Genomic DNA, 15,966 nt, shown 5'->3' with positions numbered 1-15,966 from the left:
GTATTGGTTGCGCTTTTTATGTTTTACATTTTCTTTTCATTACTGTTTTATTTAATGGTAAGTTACCATGCTTATTTAGGCACTATACGATTTGACTGGGGAAAGATTAGGCTTATTGGAGTTCACAAAAAAAGGTAACTTTTTCATTTCCTTTTTAGCTTAATTGTTGAACTTATTGCTTCATTTTAATTGTTTTCGGGGCATTTTGTTAATGCACATCTAATTTTGTTTTTTGCTGTTCTACATTTTTTTAATGCAACTGTTCATTTTAACCATTATTTTAAACACAACAGTACTCCCACATGTTTGGTCACCATCATATCTGTTGCATGAAAGTGTAATAATCCAGCACTTGTGTGTCAGCTGATATCCCATCACACCTTTCTTTTTAAAGGCGTACAGCTTTTATAAATGAACCCCCAATATCTCTCACAAGCACCTGTGTACATATTGTTACGGTATCACAACAAAAGGAGTACGCCTTTTTATTTATTTTTATTGGTGCATATGTATAGCTATTATGTACTGTATATAACCTTTCAGTACAACAGTACAATAAAAAATGGACTGAATGATAATTCCTTAAGATAGTCTTAATGTTTTTTTAATAAAGTAACCTGTGCAAATATAGCATTAGGCTGTAGATTGTGCAGACTGCTGGCTTAATTTGACCTCCTGCATTCATTGTCACTGCTTTGAAAATAATTGGTTATTTTTTTTTATGGCATTTTTAACATTTTAGCCTTTCGACGTGCTTAACACAAAAAACCTGCCCCTTTAGCTCTATGATTGGTTAAGTGTTGTGTCAAGACGTAACACAGCTGTCGTGGTTTCAAGATTTTTTTTTTTCACCCAGCAATATGCAACTGATCTAGTCCGCTACAAGCGGAATCAGTCCTTATTGTTAAAGGCACAGTAGCATCTGCAAGGTGGGCGGATCTGTTTTTTTCAGCCGGATGGCCCACCTGGTTGAAGAGGCTTGGGGAGAACCCTGGTACTACTACTTGCTTCCTTTCGTTAAATGTTTTACATGGAGATAACAGACAAACACAGTACTACTTCCCATGTGTTTAATGTTCCGGTTGTCGTTTTGGCTTTCTATCTTCCTGGCGGGAATCGCTCCTACCCCCTGGTTCCTAGACGAGATGCTTGCGTTGTTCTCGTGGCTGCTCCTTGATTCTTTGCTTTTTCTTGTGTTCTCTTTAATTTCTTGTGTGGGTTTTCTTTTGAACTGCAAGCTGTGTCCACTGGCTTGGTAATCTCCTGGATACCACTTCCAACCCTTTTTATAGGGCCATCTAGTACTAGTCTGAATTTGCAAGGGCAGGTGCCTGTGATTCAACTTTACAGAAGCTTGGGGTAATCACTCTGGTGACCAATTAACTGATTTGTTAAATTCCCATGGACACCGTGAATTGATATGAACCAATCTGTTTTGAGCTTACAGGCTATGTTGGTGATGAAGGCCAAACGATGAAGCGGTTATCAAATCAATCATCAATTTACAAATAAAACAAAAGACAATGGAAATTAGTAATGCCACAACTTATAAAATTCATAATTTTTATTGCAAACTTTCAGTAGCTGTAACTAAGCTTATGTGTTGACTCTTCTTTTTGAGTGCAGTTCTCTCATTACCATCAAAACTAGGTACAGTAAAAAAAGTTTTGCTGTCTTTTGTTGAACCAGTTCACTATTTTGATTATAAACAAAAATAAAAGAAGTTATACACTTACATTGCATACCCCCTGCACCTGCGCTGGGGGAGGACAACCTTCCCCACCCCCTCTGCACCTGCGCTGGGGGAGGACAACCTTCCCCACCCCCTCTGCACCTGCGCTGGGGGAGGTACCCCCATACTCCTCCTCACCCGCGCTGGGGGAGGTACCCCCATACTCCTCCTCACCCGTGCTGGGGGAGGACCCCCATACTCCTCCGCACCCGCTCTGGGGGAGTACCCCCCATTCTACTTTGGATTTCTAGCCTCCTACCTTAAATGAAAATGAAAAGACTGAATGTGTGGTTTTCTGTCAATGGCATGTAAAAAACAAAAAACCCACACATATACTATAAAGCTGGTTTTCAACAGAACAGTCACTGAACAGCTCAGGATGAGAAGATAAAGTTGGTGAGTTTGGCAGGTTTAGATGTGAGCCAGAGAGAAGTGCTGAATTATTTACGTTGCCAGGGTGCAGCTGTATGCTCATATTATAATTAGAAGTTCAGCTTCGCCCCCGGATTGTCTGCTTGCCTATTCTCCACCTCTCACCATAATGACCTAAGATAGTTTAATTAGTTTAACCATTTTGTATGGGGGGGGGGCTGTCTGTTGGTAAGTCTCATTCAATCAGTGAAAATATCTCCTGTATCTTTCTGCTGATTTTAATTAATCTATGAACGATGCATCATGTTGTAATGTGTAAATGGATTTTGAAACAAAGCTTCCAGTGTTTGAAGTGTCAGAATATTCAAAGGAATAGGTAGGTGGGTGCAACTAATGGTTCTCTATTTACAATGGAAAAGTATAGTTCCATTTTGAAAAAGTATTCAGCTGTAATGGGTTGCCTCCTGGTAACTTAACCGCATTTTTAGAAAATCTATTGGCCATAAATGACTGCCTCAAGCAGCAAGTCCTCTATTGGTATGTCATAATGTTATAATTACCTTGTCAATCTTTTGTGTCCCATTTGAAAATATCTTCTGTGGCCCTTCACATGCCGCACCCCTGTCGAAATATCAGTAGTTCAAATTAGGCCATTGGGATTCTGGTGCTGGACCCCTTCCCTTCAATCTGTTTGATCTTTTAAACAGAAATATAGGCTAATCTTTAGAGTTCAGAGTAATTTTGCTACATGTCAGGTTAATGTAATAAGGGCCACAACATGCTAGTATTTGCATACATTACAGGGCTTTATAATGCACTTGATGGAACCCCTGTGCTTGGCTTTATAATTTGTATGTATCCCTGATGAAATAACTTTCCTGACCTGTGCTTTGCTGGTTTTTATTTTCTGGCGAGTGTCCTGCAACGGCAGTGTTTTAGATTAAGCAATAAAACTAGGAACAACAATCGGTCCATTCAGGTTGATATTATTGTGCAGTGTATAGACACTTGTTTGTTGGCCACAGGCACATCATTTCTGATTACAGAGCTTTTTTAATTTGATCCGTCTTGACTAGTGCAATTAAGTGATAGAAAAGTACCATCTGTCTGTCATGCAGTATAACACAAACTGTTTGTTCTTGCTCGCCCCCTTGTGTAATAACCAAATAGAAACTCGGCAGTTGGTTCAGTGGAGAATGCAAGCGATTGCTATTCAAGAAACGATTTCCGTAATTCTTTTTTTGACAGAAAGTGAACTTTATGTGAAGTTGTATTTCTGTTTTGTTTGACCGAATGAGTCTGTTGACATTTTGGAATGTGTATGATGGAATGCTTGCTCATATTTGACTGCATGTAGTAGCATATTTGAGGACTGTGTGTGGGTTTTGAAAGAACATTTCGTTCTCTCTATCTACGTCATTGAATGACCAAGGAGTGCATTTTACAGAACATGAGCTTGGTTTCGAAATTTGATTAAGCTTAAACAGGTTTGAGAGGACGTGTCAAATAACCCATTAGCTGTGTTTGAATGCACAAGCACTTTGTGTTAAGATACCTCTTCTGGAAATGGGTAAGGAATCAAAGAAAAACTGCAAGAACTAATCATAATTGCTGCATGAATTGTTTTTTTTATGTGTTGAAATTACATGGCATTAGGTTGACCTTTTAGTGGTTTGTGGTGAGTACATTTTTTTAAAACAAAATATTGAAAGCAAGTTTGCCAGTTTTCCTTTATTTATGCACAGTATAATCTTTTGAGTAACACTCAAGAAATGACCTGTACAATTTGAATATCACCAGTTGCCCCATGTAACAATAACCTCCATCATGATTGACCTTTATTTAGGAAGTATCAAAGTCTGAAGGACGGTTGGACAAAAAGCATAATTTTAGTATGGTGTGAGGGTCTCAAAAAGACCAACACCATAACAAGAATCTGGCATTACAGTACTGGCTATTTCTTGATTGGGACCATTGGATATGGGTCTTTTTAAATGAATTGTAGGCACTAACTAAATCTCCAGCCCTTTAGTGTTGTCGCTGCCTTGTATATTGTACCAAGCGATGTAATCATGTCCTATTTTGTCTGCCTTCTAGCTGGTGACAGCTCAGTTGACTCTCTTTTTCCATTCTACCTGCTTTTGTTTCAGGTTATCAATAGCCTTGAAGTCAGGATCTGCAGAATGTAGAGTTTATTGGATTAAGTTTCATACCAGCCACCGACAGACTGGGATGCTTGAGCACTCAGCAGCAAGCTTGGTTAAACAGGTGAGAAGCTGTTCATTTCATTTATTTTATTGCAAAACAAAGTAAAACTGGTAAACATCAACTTTATGCATAGTTCTTTACATATGTGGCTTAAAGTTTAACATTATTATTTTTTGTACCTTTGCTGTTTAAATGTGTTTTTGGACGTCTTGGGTGCAAGAAACTGTACTGCTAGATTTTAATATTTATTTATTTGGAAGGCTGAATGAATATTCTGTGACTAATAGTCCAATTAAAGTGTGATCTTAGTTTAAAAGAAAATAGTTTCATGAACTTATTTTTAGGCAACCACCTGCTGTAATCAAGAAGCATATTCAATTTTATATTACTTTACAAGCATTAGAAAGCATTTTCCCTGTTCACATGCTGTGATCCAGTGATTTCATTAAGCATTGTTCTTGTGTCCTTCTGAATGCACAATGCACTGCCAAACAGCAGGTAACTAAGATTGTATAGTAGCTACCCTGGTTTAATAACTGTGTTTTTAATCATTGTATTTAATCTAGAACAATTTAGTCTTTCATCAGAATCTTAAACATCAGATGTAATGTTCATTTTAATTAATTCAGCTAGACATTTGTCTTTGTACCAAGCAGCAAAAATCCATTTATAGGTCTGACACATGCAACTATGTCGCTAACACACACAATATTATACATTACAGGGTTAGGTAATGTATTGCTGAGTTTTGTGTTCCAGACTGTCTGACCAGGAGGTTTAACCCTTTAGAACCAGGATCATGTTAACACGATCATACTGAAGTGGGCTTCTAGGACCGCGACCGTGTAAACACGCTAAAAAAAAGCACTGTGCTTTGATGACTTACAGGGCCACCACACTTTGCAGTACACGCTTGCCATTTCAAAGGATAGGGGCGGGACTGATGTTCGCTTGCTGATCATTTTTTCGTGTGACGTCACCGAGGGGCATTTAGTCTCTAAAGGTCGGAGACAGTTTACAGCAGCCAGGCAGAAACAAAACATCACAGGAACTTGTTTAGAACTAATAAACAGGAAACACTGTAAATCTGATGTATTTGACTAATTATATTAGAACATTTATTCGCTCATGTATATTATATATGGTTTTACAACATTTATAAGTATCAAGAAATGAGTGGATATAATCATGTACTATTTCATGAAATAAATGTGTCAGGTATGTTTTTTTCCCCTTATTACTGATAATAATGGAATTAATAGCTTATTTTATTTATAAATATTTATTTTGAAAAAATAAATCGTAGTGTCCATTATTGCTTATAAAGACCCTAAGAGTAAACATGTATTGTGTCATTGCAATCACTCAGGTGAAACAATGTCTTGTAATTTGCCCAAAGGAAGTATTAAGGTCCCTCGGGTCAGAGAATAATGTGTTTTTATACATGTATCTCTAAGCACAATACATAATAAAAAAAATACTTAAAGTAAAATAAAGAGAGAAAAAACAAAGTTTGTATGGTTTCTGAAGTACTTTATAATGTTCCCCAGAGTGTTTTGAAAAAAAGGACACCATTTCCAAGATGCTACTGTAAAAAATAGTTTGTGAATTTTTATAGGAAGAGTCTCAACTACAGCCAAAAAAACACCTGGTCCTGGGTGAGCATCCACCTGAAAAATGCTTGGTCCTGAAAGGGTTAATGACTGGAATCTGAAGTCATTTTGCTGGCATGAATATTAGTGTGTACATAATTCACTTTTTTAAAAATATTATTCTGAGTCGCTCATACCTTGACAGGTGTCTCTTGGCTTCCTGTTGTTAATAACATACATAGACTGAAGCCTTCAAGATTCATCTCCTGTTTTGTGCTCTCCACACTGACATGGATTAGACAAACTCGTCTTCAACGATGCTGTCCCTAATTGAGTTTAATTTTATACTAGCAATCTCACTGCAAATTATTTCCTGTATGATTGTACTACTCTAGTATTAACAATGTGACATAGTTGTTTACATAAGTCAGTGATAAAACCTATGATTTGCTAACACCTACATTTGCCATTCATAAAGTACTAGCAGAATGTTTTATGTTGATTATTATGCTGTTATCATTGCAAAAACATATATTATATTATATTGCATATATATATATATATATATATATATATATATATATATATATATATATATATATATATATATATATATATATATATATATATATATATATATATGTATATATATATATATATATATATATATATATATATATATATATATATATATGTATTATATATATATATATATAATATATATATATATATATATATATATATATATATATATATAATAAAAGTTGTCAATTAGTTTTTTTGTTATTTTCTCCTCAATTTAATAGTGTCCAATTATAAGTTTTTAACTATTTATATAAGACTCCATGCTAAATCCAGGACACACATTCCTGCCTTTAAGATGACCTTGAAATGTATTATGACAGCACAGTGATTATGCATTGGAGCTGCCGGACAGGTGGAAGGTGTGTGCACTGAAGCTGAAACAAAGGGCAGTTGAGCTAGAACCTGCCCCAGGTGTTGATGATAAGAAAAAAAAAAAAAAAAAAAACCTAGAAATGACCTTTAATTGAAAAGCATCTGTTAAACCCTAAAAGAGGAAGGGGTGGTTGCACAGTGTGGTAATGTATGAGGATAACATCTGTTATGCTTTTACATCCACAAGCAGGAGAGCATGACAGTATGTGTTTATGTTGGTGTTCAAGCAAGGCCACTGGAGTAGTTCTAATGTACTGGCACGGTGCTGTTGGGATCTTTCCCGCGCACACCTCAATTCTGCTTTCTGCTTATCCGTCCCACTGTGTTGTCGTGGGTTAAATCCCAGAATGCTTTTAACAATTCACAATATTTTCCTAAAAGGAGCGCTGTGAATTTTTTGTAGTGCCACTATCATGTGGCACCCAGAGTGTAATAATCCACAAAGTTTAATAAAAGTTAGTAAACCTAATGAGGTCAGGCAAGATTTTGTATCTCGCATTAAAAATGTATAAGAGAAATATTGTGTGGCTAAATAATAATATTAACAATAATAATAAACTGATTTCTTAAATATTTTAAATATTGCACAACTCACAAAATACATTAAGTACTGTATGAGTCAGAGAGCCCAGGGATTTTTTTTTTTAAATAGATAGCCATATATACAATACCATGTGATTTAATTATCATTGTATACAGTGTGATCTAGTCTCATGCCTCCTAAAATTAATCAACTTTCCTTTTAAAATAAATGTAGTGTTACTTTTCTTAACCTCGCTGTTTAATTTTAAATTTTCCTACAAAAGTCAACTGAAGTAGTGATCTTGATGTTTACTCATCCTTACACAACCAATTAACAAATGAATGCCTGACACTTTAAAATAACCAAATAAGTACATTTTAATATGTATAATTTTTGTTTTAGAGCTCCTTTGTGGAAAACCAGTGGGTGACGACATAGCTGTGTGATCAGCTCAGTTTCAGGTACTGTACTTCACTTTTTTTTAAAGCAAACTTACCATGTTGTAATGTGTTTTTCTAGCAATAGTTTGTTGCCAAGGTAGATGATGCAAAGGGCTTAGCGATTTTAAACAGTATTTTATTTAATTTTTGTATGAATTTTGATGAGAATTGATAACAAAGATGTGAAAGAGGCGCTATATTCTCATCTCTGCTCTGATATAATAAATAAATTATAAGCATTCAGAGCCTGCCTTTTTTTATATATATATAAAATATATTTATTTTTTGAAGTAGAAAACGACTATGTTATTTGCATCAATTTGCCATCTTTGATGTTTGATCAAAGCTCAAGATACTTTCTCCCCTGTTCAGTGTCCCAATTAAACACACTAGGCTTGTTTCACGATGGAAGCTTTAGACAGATACACTATAAAAGACAGAGATTCTTGAATTAAAAAAAGGACGTATGTGTGTGTCTATACACACACACACACACACACACACATACATACACATACTCACACGTGCAGGGTTCTCCCCAGACCTTTTCAGCCGTCCACTGTTCTTATAGTGTTAGTCTGTTTTGTTTGTCTATTTATTTTAGCCCAAAGAGCCGTGTGCTGTTTTCTTGTTTTAAACTTTTTATTTGCAATGAACGACCTGAGCGCCGCAGCGTCTCAGTTTCACCTGCCAGCCCTGCCTGTCTTGTGTACTCCTTTCTGGCCTGACGTCACCCGTACAGCCAACCTGTTCATAGTGTTTCATTAAAGTCCTTAGTAAACGTTAGACTTGCATCTTTCTGTTCATATAGGTATAGAATTTATGAAGCTCAAGCTCGGCCCCATCCCATGTCGTTAATATATAGTCTGTAAATTGTTTCCATCGAACAATGTGATTAACAAAAGGATTCTTATTGATGTCATAAATGGTCTCCTCCTCCCATTTACCAACAAACAGATTGGCAAAGCTTGGAGCAAATGGGGTTCCCATAGTCAATGGTTTATAATATTCTGGGTTCGATAACTGTCTTATTGTCTCTAATCTGTAATTATCCAAATCTTGAATTACTAAGGCACCGCCCTTATCTGCTGGTTTCATTATAATATCATTAAGCTCTAAAAGCTGTCTAAGAGCTTGAATTTCCTGCAGCTTTATTTTTTCCAACACCTGCCAAAGGCTTCTAAGAAATTAAAGAGAAAAATACCCCTAGAGTCTGCGAGAGCGGGGGCGAAAGATGACTCAGCGTTGGATAACACGGTTAATGACTTAGGAACGGAAACGGATATGAGAATGGAGAGTACTTCACAAAAGACTAGTTCAAGATCTGCAGTTAAAGACATGGAACTCCAGGTTTGTGTCTGTGGCTGGAGCAAGGAGACAGCAGTCAGGGGTTTGAAGATTCATCAAGGGAGAATGAAATGCTTGAGGGAGAAGGGACAAGGGCCTCGCATTGATCAGTACTTCTTACGAAGTCAGTCGAATGAAATCCAACGACAGGAAGCAAACCACAGTTCACAGTATATCAGCACCCCTGTCATAGACGTGAGGAGGACTTGCGTGGATACAACTAGTGATGAACCTAATGATCCTTGCGAACCCGGACAGACAAACCAGCGTACGAAAAGAACCTCAACGGGCACAAGCCTGGAGTTGAATGGCCAAGAGCTTGTGAGAATACAGTGTTCCATCAGTTAACACAGATAACTGTTTTACTTTGGAAAGGTTAAATGGAACAGTTGAAAAGAAGCTGGATAAGTTTGGGGACATCATCTACGCATATGAAAGTGAGAGGTTTGGAATTTATAAAAGGAAGGAAAAAGTACAAACTATTCCTGGAAAGTCTAGATGGCAGCAGGAGATTGATGCTTAGTTAGAGAAAGGAGTCAGTTGAAGAAGCAATGGAGAAAAGGAGAACTAAGTCAGAAGGAGGGACTCCATCTGTTACAAAGGGTCATAAAAGATAAGCTTGCAACATTGCACAGAGCTGAGCGCCTACAGAAATGCTACAAAAAGAAAGAGTGTGCGAGAACTAACTTTTATAAAGATCCATTCAAATTTGTAAAGAAGATATTCACCAGTGAGAGAAATGGCACACTAAAAGCATTTAAGTTTGAGCTGGAGAGATATTTGGAGGAAACACATACACATTCAAAAAGTCAGGAGCCTATGTCAATTCCTTCAGACATCGTATCAATCCACACTAATACCAAATGGAGGACTGTGCACCTAAGTGGAAAGAAGTAGAGCAAGCTGTGAAAAAAGCAAGGACATCATCATCTCCAGGGCATAATGGAGTTCCATACAGAGTATACAAGAGTGCTTCTGGAGTTCTATGAATCCTGTGAAAATTGATGAAAGTGGCATGGGAAAAACAGGTTGTACCAAGAGCATGGCGCCGAGCAGGTGGAGTCTTTATACCAAGAAAAGATTCTGCAAGCATCGGTCAGTTTCGTCCTATTTCCCTATTAAACATAGAAGGCAAGATTTTCTTCAGCATTATTGCTCAGAGATTGTCAACCTACCTATTAAAAAACTGCTTCATTGACACTTCAGTACAAAAAGCAGGCACTCCAGGTTTCCCAGGATGCTTAGAACACGTCAGCGTAATCTGGCAACAAATTCAATCAGCTAAAAAGGAGAGGACGGAGCTCCATGTGACATTCCTGGATTTGACTAATGCATACGGTTCAGTGCCACATGAACTTCTTTGGGCAGCATTTGATTTTTTCAGTGTACCGATGACAGTAACAAATTTAGTGAAAGCCTACTTTGGAGATTTGCAATTTAGTTTTTCAGCTTCAGAATTCAGCACTGCATGGCAATGCCTAGAAGTTGGAATAATGGCAGGATGTACCATTTCTCTACTGGCTTTTACCATGGCAGTGTAAGTAATTATTAGGGCATCAAAATGGGTAGTGGGAGGAGAGCGCTTGGCTTCTGGAATGCAACTACCACCAGTTCGAGCATACATGGATGACATGACAACAATGACTACAACAGTAGCCTGCACTAATCGGTTATTGGGCAAATTAACCAATAACATTGTATGGGCACGAATGCAGTTCAAGCCCACTAAATCAAGGAGCATCTCTATAATTAAAGGTAAAGTAGTACATAAAAGGCTCTACATTAATGGTGAGGCAATACCAGCAGTGTCCGAGAAGCCAGTGAAAAGTCTAGGGAGATGGTATGACGGGGATGTAAAGGACACAGTTCGTGTGGGAGAAGTTAGACAACAAGCAGTGGAAGGGTTGAAGAGCATAGACAGCAGCGCTTTATGAGGCAAACAAACTTTGGTGCTTTCAGTTTGGTCTACTGCCAAGACTGCTGTGGCCACTGACTGTGTGCAAGGTTTCCTTGACAACAGTTGAAAAGCTGGAAGCTTTAATCAGTTCATATGTCAGGAAATGATTGGGAGTTCCACACTGCCTCAGCAGAGTGGGACTTTATGGTAAAAGAATACTGCAGCTACCAATCTCTGCTCTAACCAAGGAGTTTAAGTGCACCAATGTCCAACTGGAAATGACATTAGTAGGGAGGCAGCACCTGTGTTGAAAACTGGAAGAAAATGGACGGCAAAGAAAGCTGTGGAAGATGCTAAGGCTGCCCTTCGAATCGGAGATATTATGGGGCAAGTTCAGCATGGAAAAAGAGGTCTTGGTCTCAGTTCAGCTCCTCCTGCATGGCGTAAGGCAACCCCGGCTTAACAGAGGAAGCTGGTAGTCAATGAGATGGAAAAGCAGGAAAAAGGAGAGGATCAGATGTGTAAAGGCCATTTCCCAGGCCAAGCACGGAGAATGGATGAGATGGGAGAGTGTGGAACAACGCAAGATCAGCTGGCAAGACCTATGGACAATGGAACAGAGCAGGATCAGTTTCCTCATCAGATTAACATAAGATGTTCTTCCATCACCACAGATCCTAAACCTCTGGGTGGGTGAGGATCCCTCATGTCCTTTGTGTTAATCACCTGCAACGTTAAGGCACATTTTGACAGGATGTAAGGTGGGTCTTAGCCAAGGATGGTTTACTTGGTGCCATGACCAGGTGCTGTGATGTTTGGCCTGAGCATTGGAAGACAAGCGTAACCTGACCATTAAGTTGCCACCAGTTCCATCAAAGCATTACACAGAAACCTTAACCTCCTTGTGTTCTGTCTTTCAGGTGAGATGTTTTTCGAAGTGACTGCAGCTGATGCATAGTTCACACACCCTAGTCTCATATCTTGTAAAGCGCTTTGTGATGGTGGTCCACTATGAAAGGCACTATATAATAATACAAATTAAATAAAAAATTGGAAGGGCCACTATAAGTTCATCAACTGTGACTTCAACCCCAAAATAGGGGCACAGCAAGAAAACGAGAATTCGGTCAGAAAATTTGGACATTGCGACACAAACGAGAGGGGTGACAGACTAGTTGAATTTGCAGAGAACAAGAACTTATTCTCCATGAACACCTTTTTTCAGAAGAAACCCATCAGGAAATGGACATGGAGAGGAGCCAACAAAGTGAAGAATTAAATTGACTACATGCTCACCAACAAGAAGTACATACAAGATGTCTTAGTACTAAACAATTTTAACACAGGAAATGACCACAGAGATGCAAAATAAACCTAAACAGCACTGGAGAAAGTGAAACTCGTGATGACAAAGTCCAACATAATCAGTGTAGAAATGCTGCTGAAGCAAAGCCTTGTGTTTCAACTGGAACAGAAGAATAGATTCAGTGCTCTTCAAGATCTGCAAAAAAGATGAAGCAATTGAGATAAACAAAATCTATGAGGAAGTGACACAATTAATTGCAGAAACAGCTAAAAACATCACTGGAACACAGAGTACAAAATGCAACCAGAAGATCATGCAAGAGACAAAAGACCTCATGAAGAAAAGAAGGGAAATGAAGCAAATAGCAGCTCTGAAGTCAAAGATTGAATACATTGAGCTCTGCAAGACAAAAAAGGATATATGGTCGTTCAAATGTACAGTGCCTATAGAAAGTCTACACCCCATTTCACCTTTTGTTGCCTTATAGCCTGGAATTAAAATGCATTACAATTTTTTTTTTTTCATTTACCTACACATCCTACCCCACAAATTCCAAGTGAAAAAAATATTCTGGAAATTTGTAGAAAATGAATTAAAAACAAAAACTGAAACAGCTTGGTTGGATAAGTGTCCACCCCCCCTTGTAATAGCAATCTAAATTAGCTCAAGTGTAACCAGTTGCCTTCAAAATCACACACCAAGTGGCCTCCACCTATGTTAAATTGTAGTGATTCACATGATTTCAGGATAAATTCAGCAGTTCCTTGTCAGTTGTTGAAAGGCTACTATCAGGGGATGGGATATCAGAGGCCTTGAATATCCCTTGGCGCACAGTCAAGATGATTATTAAGAAGTGGAAGGTGTATGGCACCACCAAGACCCTGCCTAGATCAGGCCGTCCCTCCAAACTGGATGACCGAGCAAAAAGGAGACTGATCAGAGAGGCTACTAAGAGGCCAATGGCAACTTTGCAAGAGCTACAGGCTTTTATGGCCAAGACTGGTGAAAATGTGCATGTGACAACAGCATCCCAAGCACTCCACAATTCTGGCTTGTATGGTAGGGTGGCAAGAAGGAAACCATTACTCAAGAAAGCCCACCTTGAATCCCGTTTGAAGTATACTATAGCCATGTGGCAAAAAGTTTTGTGGTCTGACGAAACTAAAATGGAACTTTCTGACCTAAATGCAAAGCGTTATGTTTGGCGCAAACTAAACACAGCACATCACCCAAAGAACACCATCCCTAGTGTGAAGCATGGTGGTGGCAGCATCATGTTATGCGGATGTTTCTCATCGGCAGGGACTGGGGCACTTGTCAGGATAGAAGGGAAAATGAATGGAGCAAAGTACAGAGATGTCCTTGAGGAAAACCTGCTGCCCTCTGCAAGAAAGCTGAAACTGGGACGGAAGTTCACCTTTCAGCATGACAACGACCCAAAGCTACACTGGAGTTGCTAAGGAAAACAGTAAATGTCCTTGAGTGGCCCAGGCATGACTTGAAGGAACTTGACAGAGCTTGAACAATTTTGTAAAGAATGGTCAAATATTGCCAAATGTAGGTATGCAAAGTTGGTAGAGACCTATGCCAACAGACTCACAGCTGTAATTGCTGCCAAAGATGCTTCTACCAAGTATTAACTCAGGGGGGTGGAGACTTATCCATATGATCTTTGAGTTTGGTATTTTAATATATAATTTTTTTCACAATAAAAACTTTTTGTTACATGTTTTACGTCGTATACGTTTCTGTAAATACTTGAAAATGAAAACAGATGTTACAAAATACAAAAGAAAACATAAGGAGTATCAAAGCAATGTTCAAGAAAATTGAAAATTGTCTCTAAATCTTGGATTCCTCAGAATAGCCACCCTTTGCCTTAATAACAGCCTCACAAACACAGGGCATTCGGTTAACAAGTTTCAGCAGGAAATCACCCGACATGTCTTCCCAGCTCTTCTGCAGCAGTTCCCAGAGCTGTAGGGCACTTGTGGGTAGCTTTGCTTTGACTCTTCTGTCCAGTTCTTCCCATGTAGTTTCTATGGGATTGAGGTCTGGAGACTGGGTAGGCCAGGTCATTAAATTGAGTTATCCTTCACTTTCCTTCTTCGCCAGATAGTTCTTGCACAACTTTGAGGTAAGTTTTGGGTCATTATCTTGCTGAAGAATGGACTGCCCAACTAGCCGTAATCCTGATGGAATGGCATGCCTCTGAAGTATGCTATGATAGCCATGCTGGTTGAGCTTGCCATGGACTTGGTAAAGATCACCAATTCTGTCACCAGCAAAGCAACCCCAGACCATGACACTGCCTCCTCCATGCTTGACAGTGGGAACCACACATGCAGAACTCATGCGCTCACTCTCTCTGCGTCTTACAAATACTTGACGGTTGGACCCAAATATTTTAGATTTTGACTCATTGATCCATAAGACCGACTTCCACTCCTCAAATGTCCAGTTTCTGTGTTTTTTGGCCCAGGCAAGTCTCTTCCTCTTATTCTGCACTCTTAACAATGGTTTCTTTGCAGCAATTCTTCTAGTTAGGCCAGCATCACGCAATCTCCTCTGAACAGTTGATGTTGAAACATCTGTACTTCTAGTAGCATTTAGCTGAGCTTGTATTTCAGGGGCAGTTAATCACCGGTTTAGCAGACTTTTGACTTGAATGAACTTGTTCTCTGATTCTGAGGTCACCCTTGGCCTGCCTGACCTTGTTTCTTTAAATCGTTTGATGGTCTTGGCCACAGCAGTTACAGACACTTGCAAAGTTCTTGCAATTTGTCTTAAAGATTGACCTTCATTTATAAAAGTAATTACATACTATCTTATTTGCTTAACTGAGCGTATTTTGCCATTTTCTGCTCCCTTACGTTCAGAAATGACAAACTTGTGCCTATGCTACCTATATTTATAGTAATCGTGGACCCTCACCTGTAACTGGTGACAAAAGGTTAATTAGGTAACATGCTAGTTAAGAGAACATCTAACAAAGACACTTTTCTACTTAGGCCAGTGTTCTAACATCACAATTCTGCCATGACCCTGAAGGAACTGCAGCCTTCGTACTGGGTATGATGAAATGGAAAGCTGAATCATCCACTGAAAGGATCAGATCAATAATGCAGGCTGCAGTGAAGTTGCATATAAAGGAAATAGACCTACATACTGCATCGTTGGGGCTTCATTAGCCGCACTTTTCTGAGCTTTTATGTTTTGCACCATTGTCAGTACATTGTAATATTAAGGTACAATTTAATATATACGTTTGCCACGTTGGAAATGACCACAGACTTGTGTCTCATGTTGATTTGTTGCCACATGCATAGATTCAAAGATAGTAAAAATGAATTTTATTTGGCATCAGAGTAACTCCCTAGACTAGCAGAGACACTGGTATGCAGCAAGCAGTTATATAAAACTGGGGCTGTCACTCGATTCAAATTTGTGATCGGTTAAGTTTTGGGCATTAGTTGATTAACCGGTAGATTCATCCCTTCACATTTTTAATAAAGGTAATGACCTTATAGTGGCTGGCCTGCATAGTAATACATAAAAAAAATCAATAGAATATAAAATAACATAAGCCCAA

At 38.5% G+C, this 15,966-nt stretch overlaps 1 protein-coding gene across 3 annotated transcripts in view; it reads left to right on the top strand.

The window, feature by feature from the left end:
* The window catches only part of tjap1 (tight junction associated protein 1 (peripheral)), a 63,724-nt gene that overhangs the window by 15,229 nt on the left and 32,529 nt on the right, over positions 1-15,966 (top strand). Inside the window, exons 2-4 of one of the 3 annotated variants that reach the window (XM_041251927.1) lie at positions 4,255-4,372; positions 6,763-6,848; positions 7,787-7,845. The gene's annotated coding sequence lies outside the window, so the exon portion shown is untranslated. Of the gene's footprint in view, positions 1-3,591; positions 3,675-4,254; positions 4,373-6,762; positions 6,849-7,786; positions 7,846-15,966 lie in introns of those variants that run through there. The other 2 variants (XM_041251926.1, XM_041251925.1) reach the window with 2 other exon arrangements.

This window comes from Polyodon spathula, chromosome 6 (genome assembly GCF_017654505.1).
Source record: "Polyodon spathula isolate WHYD16114869_AA chromosome 6, ASM1765450v1, whole genome shotgun sequence".
Classification (NCBI taxonomy): domain Eukaryota; kingdom Metazoa; phylum Chordata; class Actinopteri; order Acipenseriformes; family Polyodontidae; genus Polyodon; species Polyodon spathula.
Note: the sequence above shows the minus strand (reverse complement) of the source record. Positions and strands in the feature narration are given on the sequence as shown.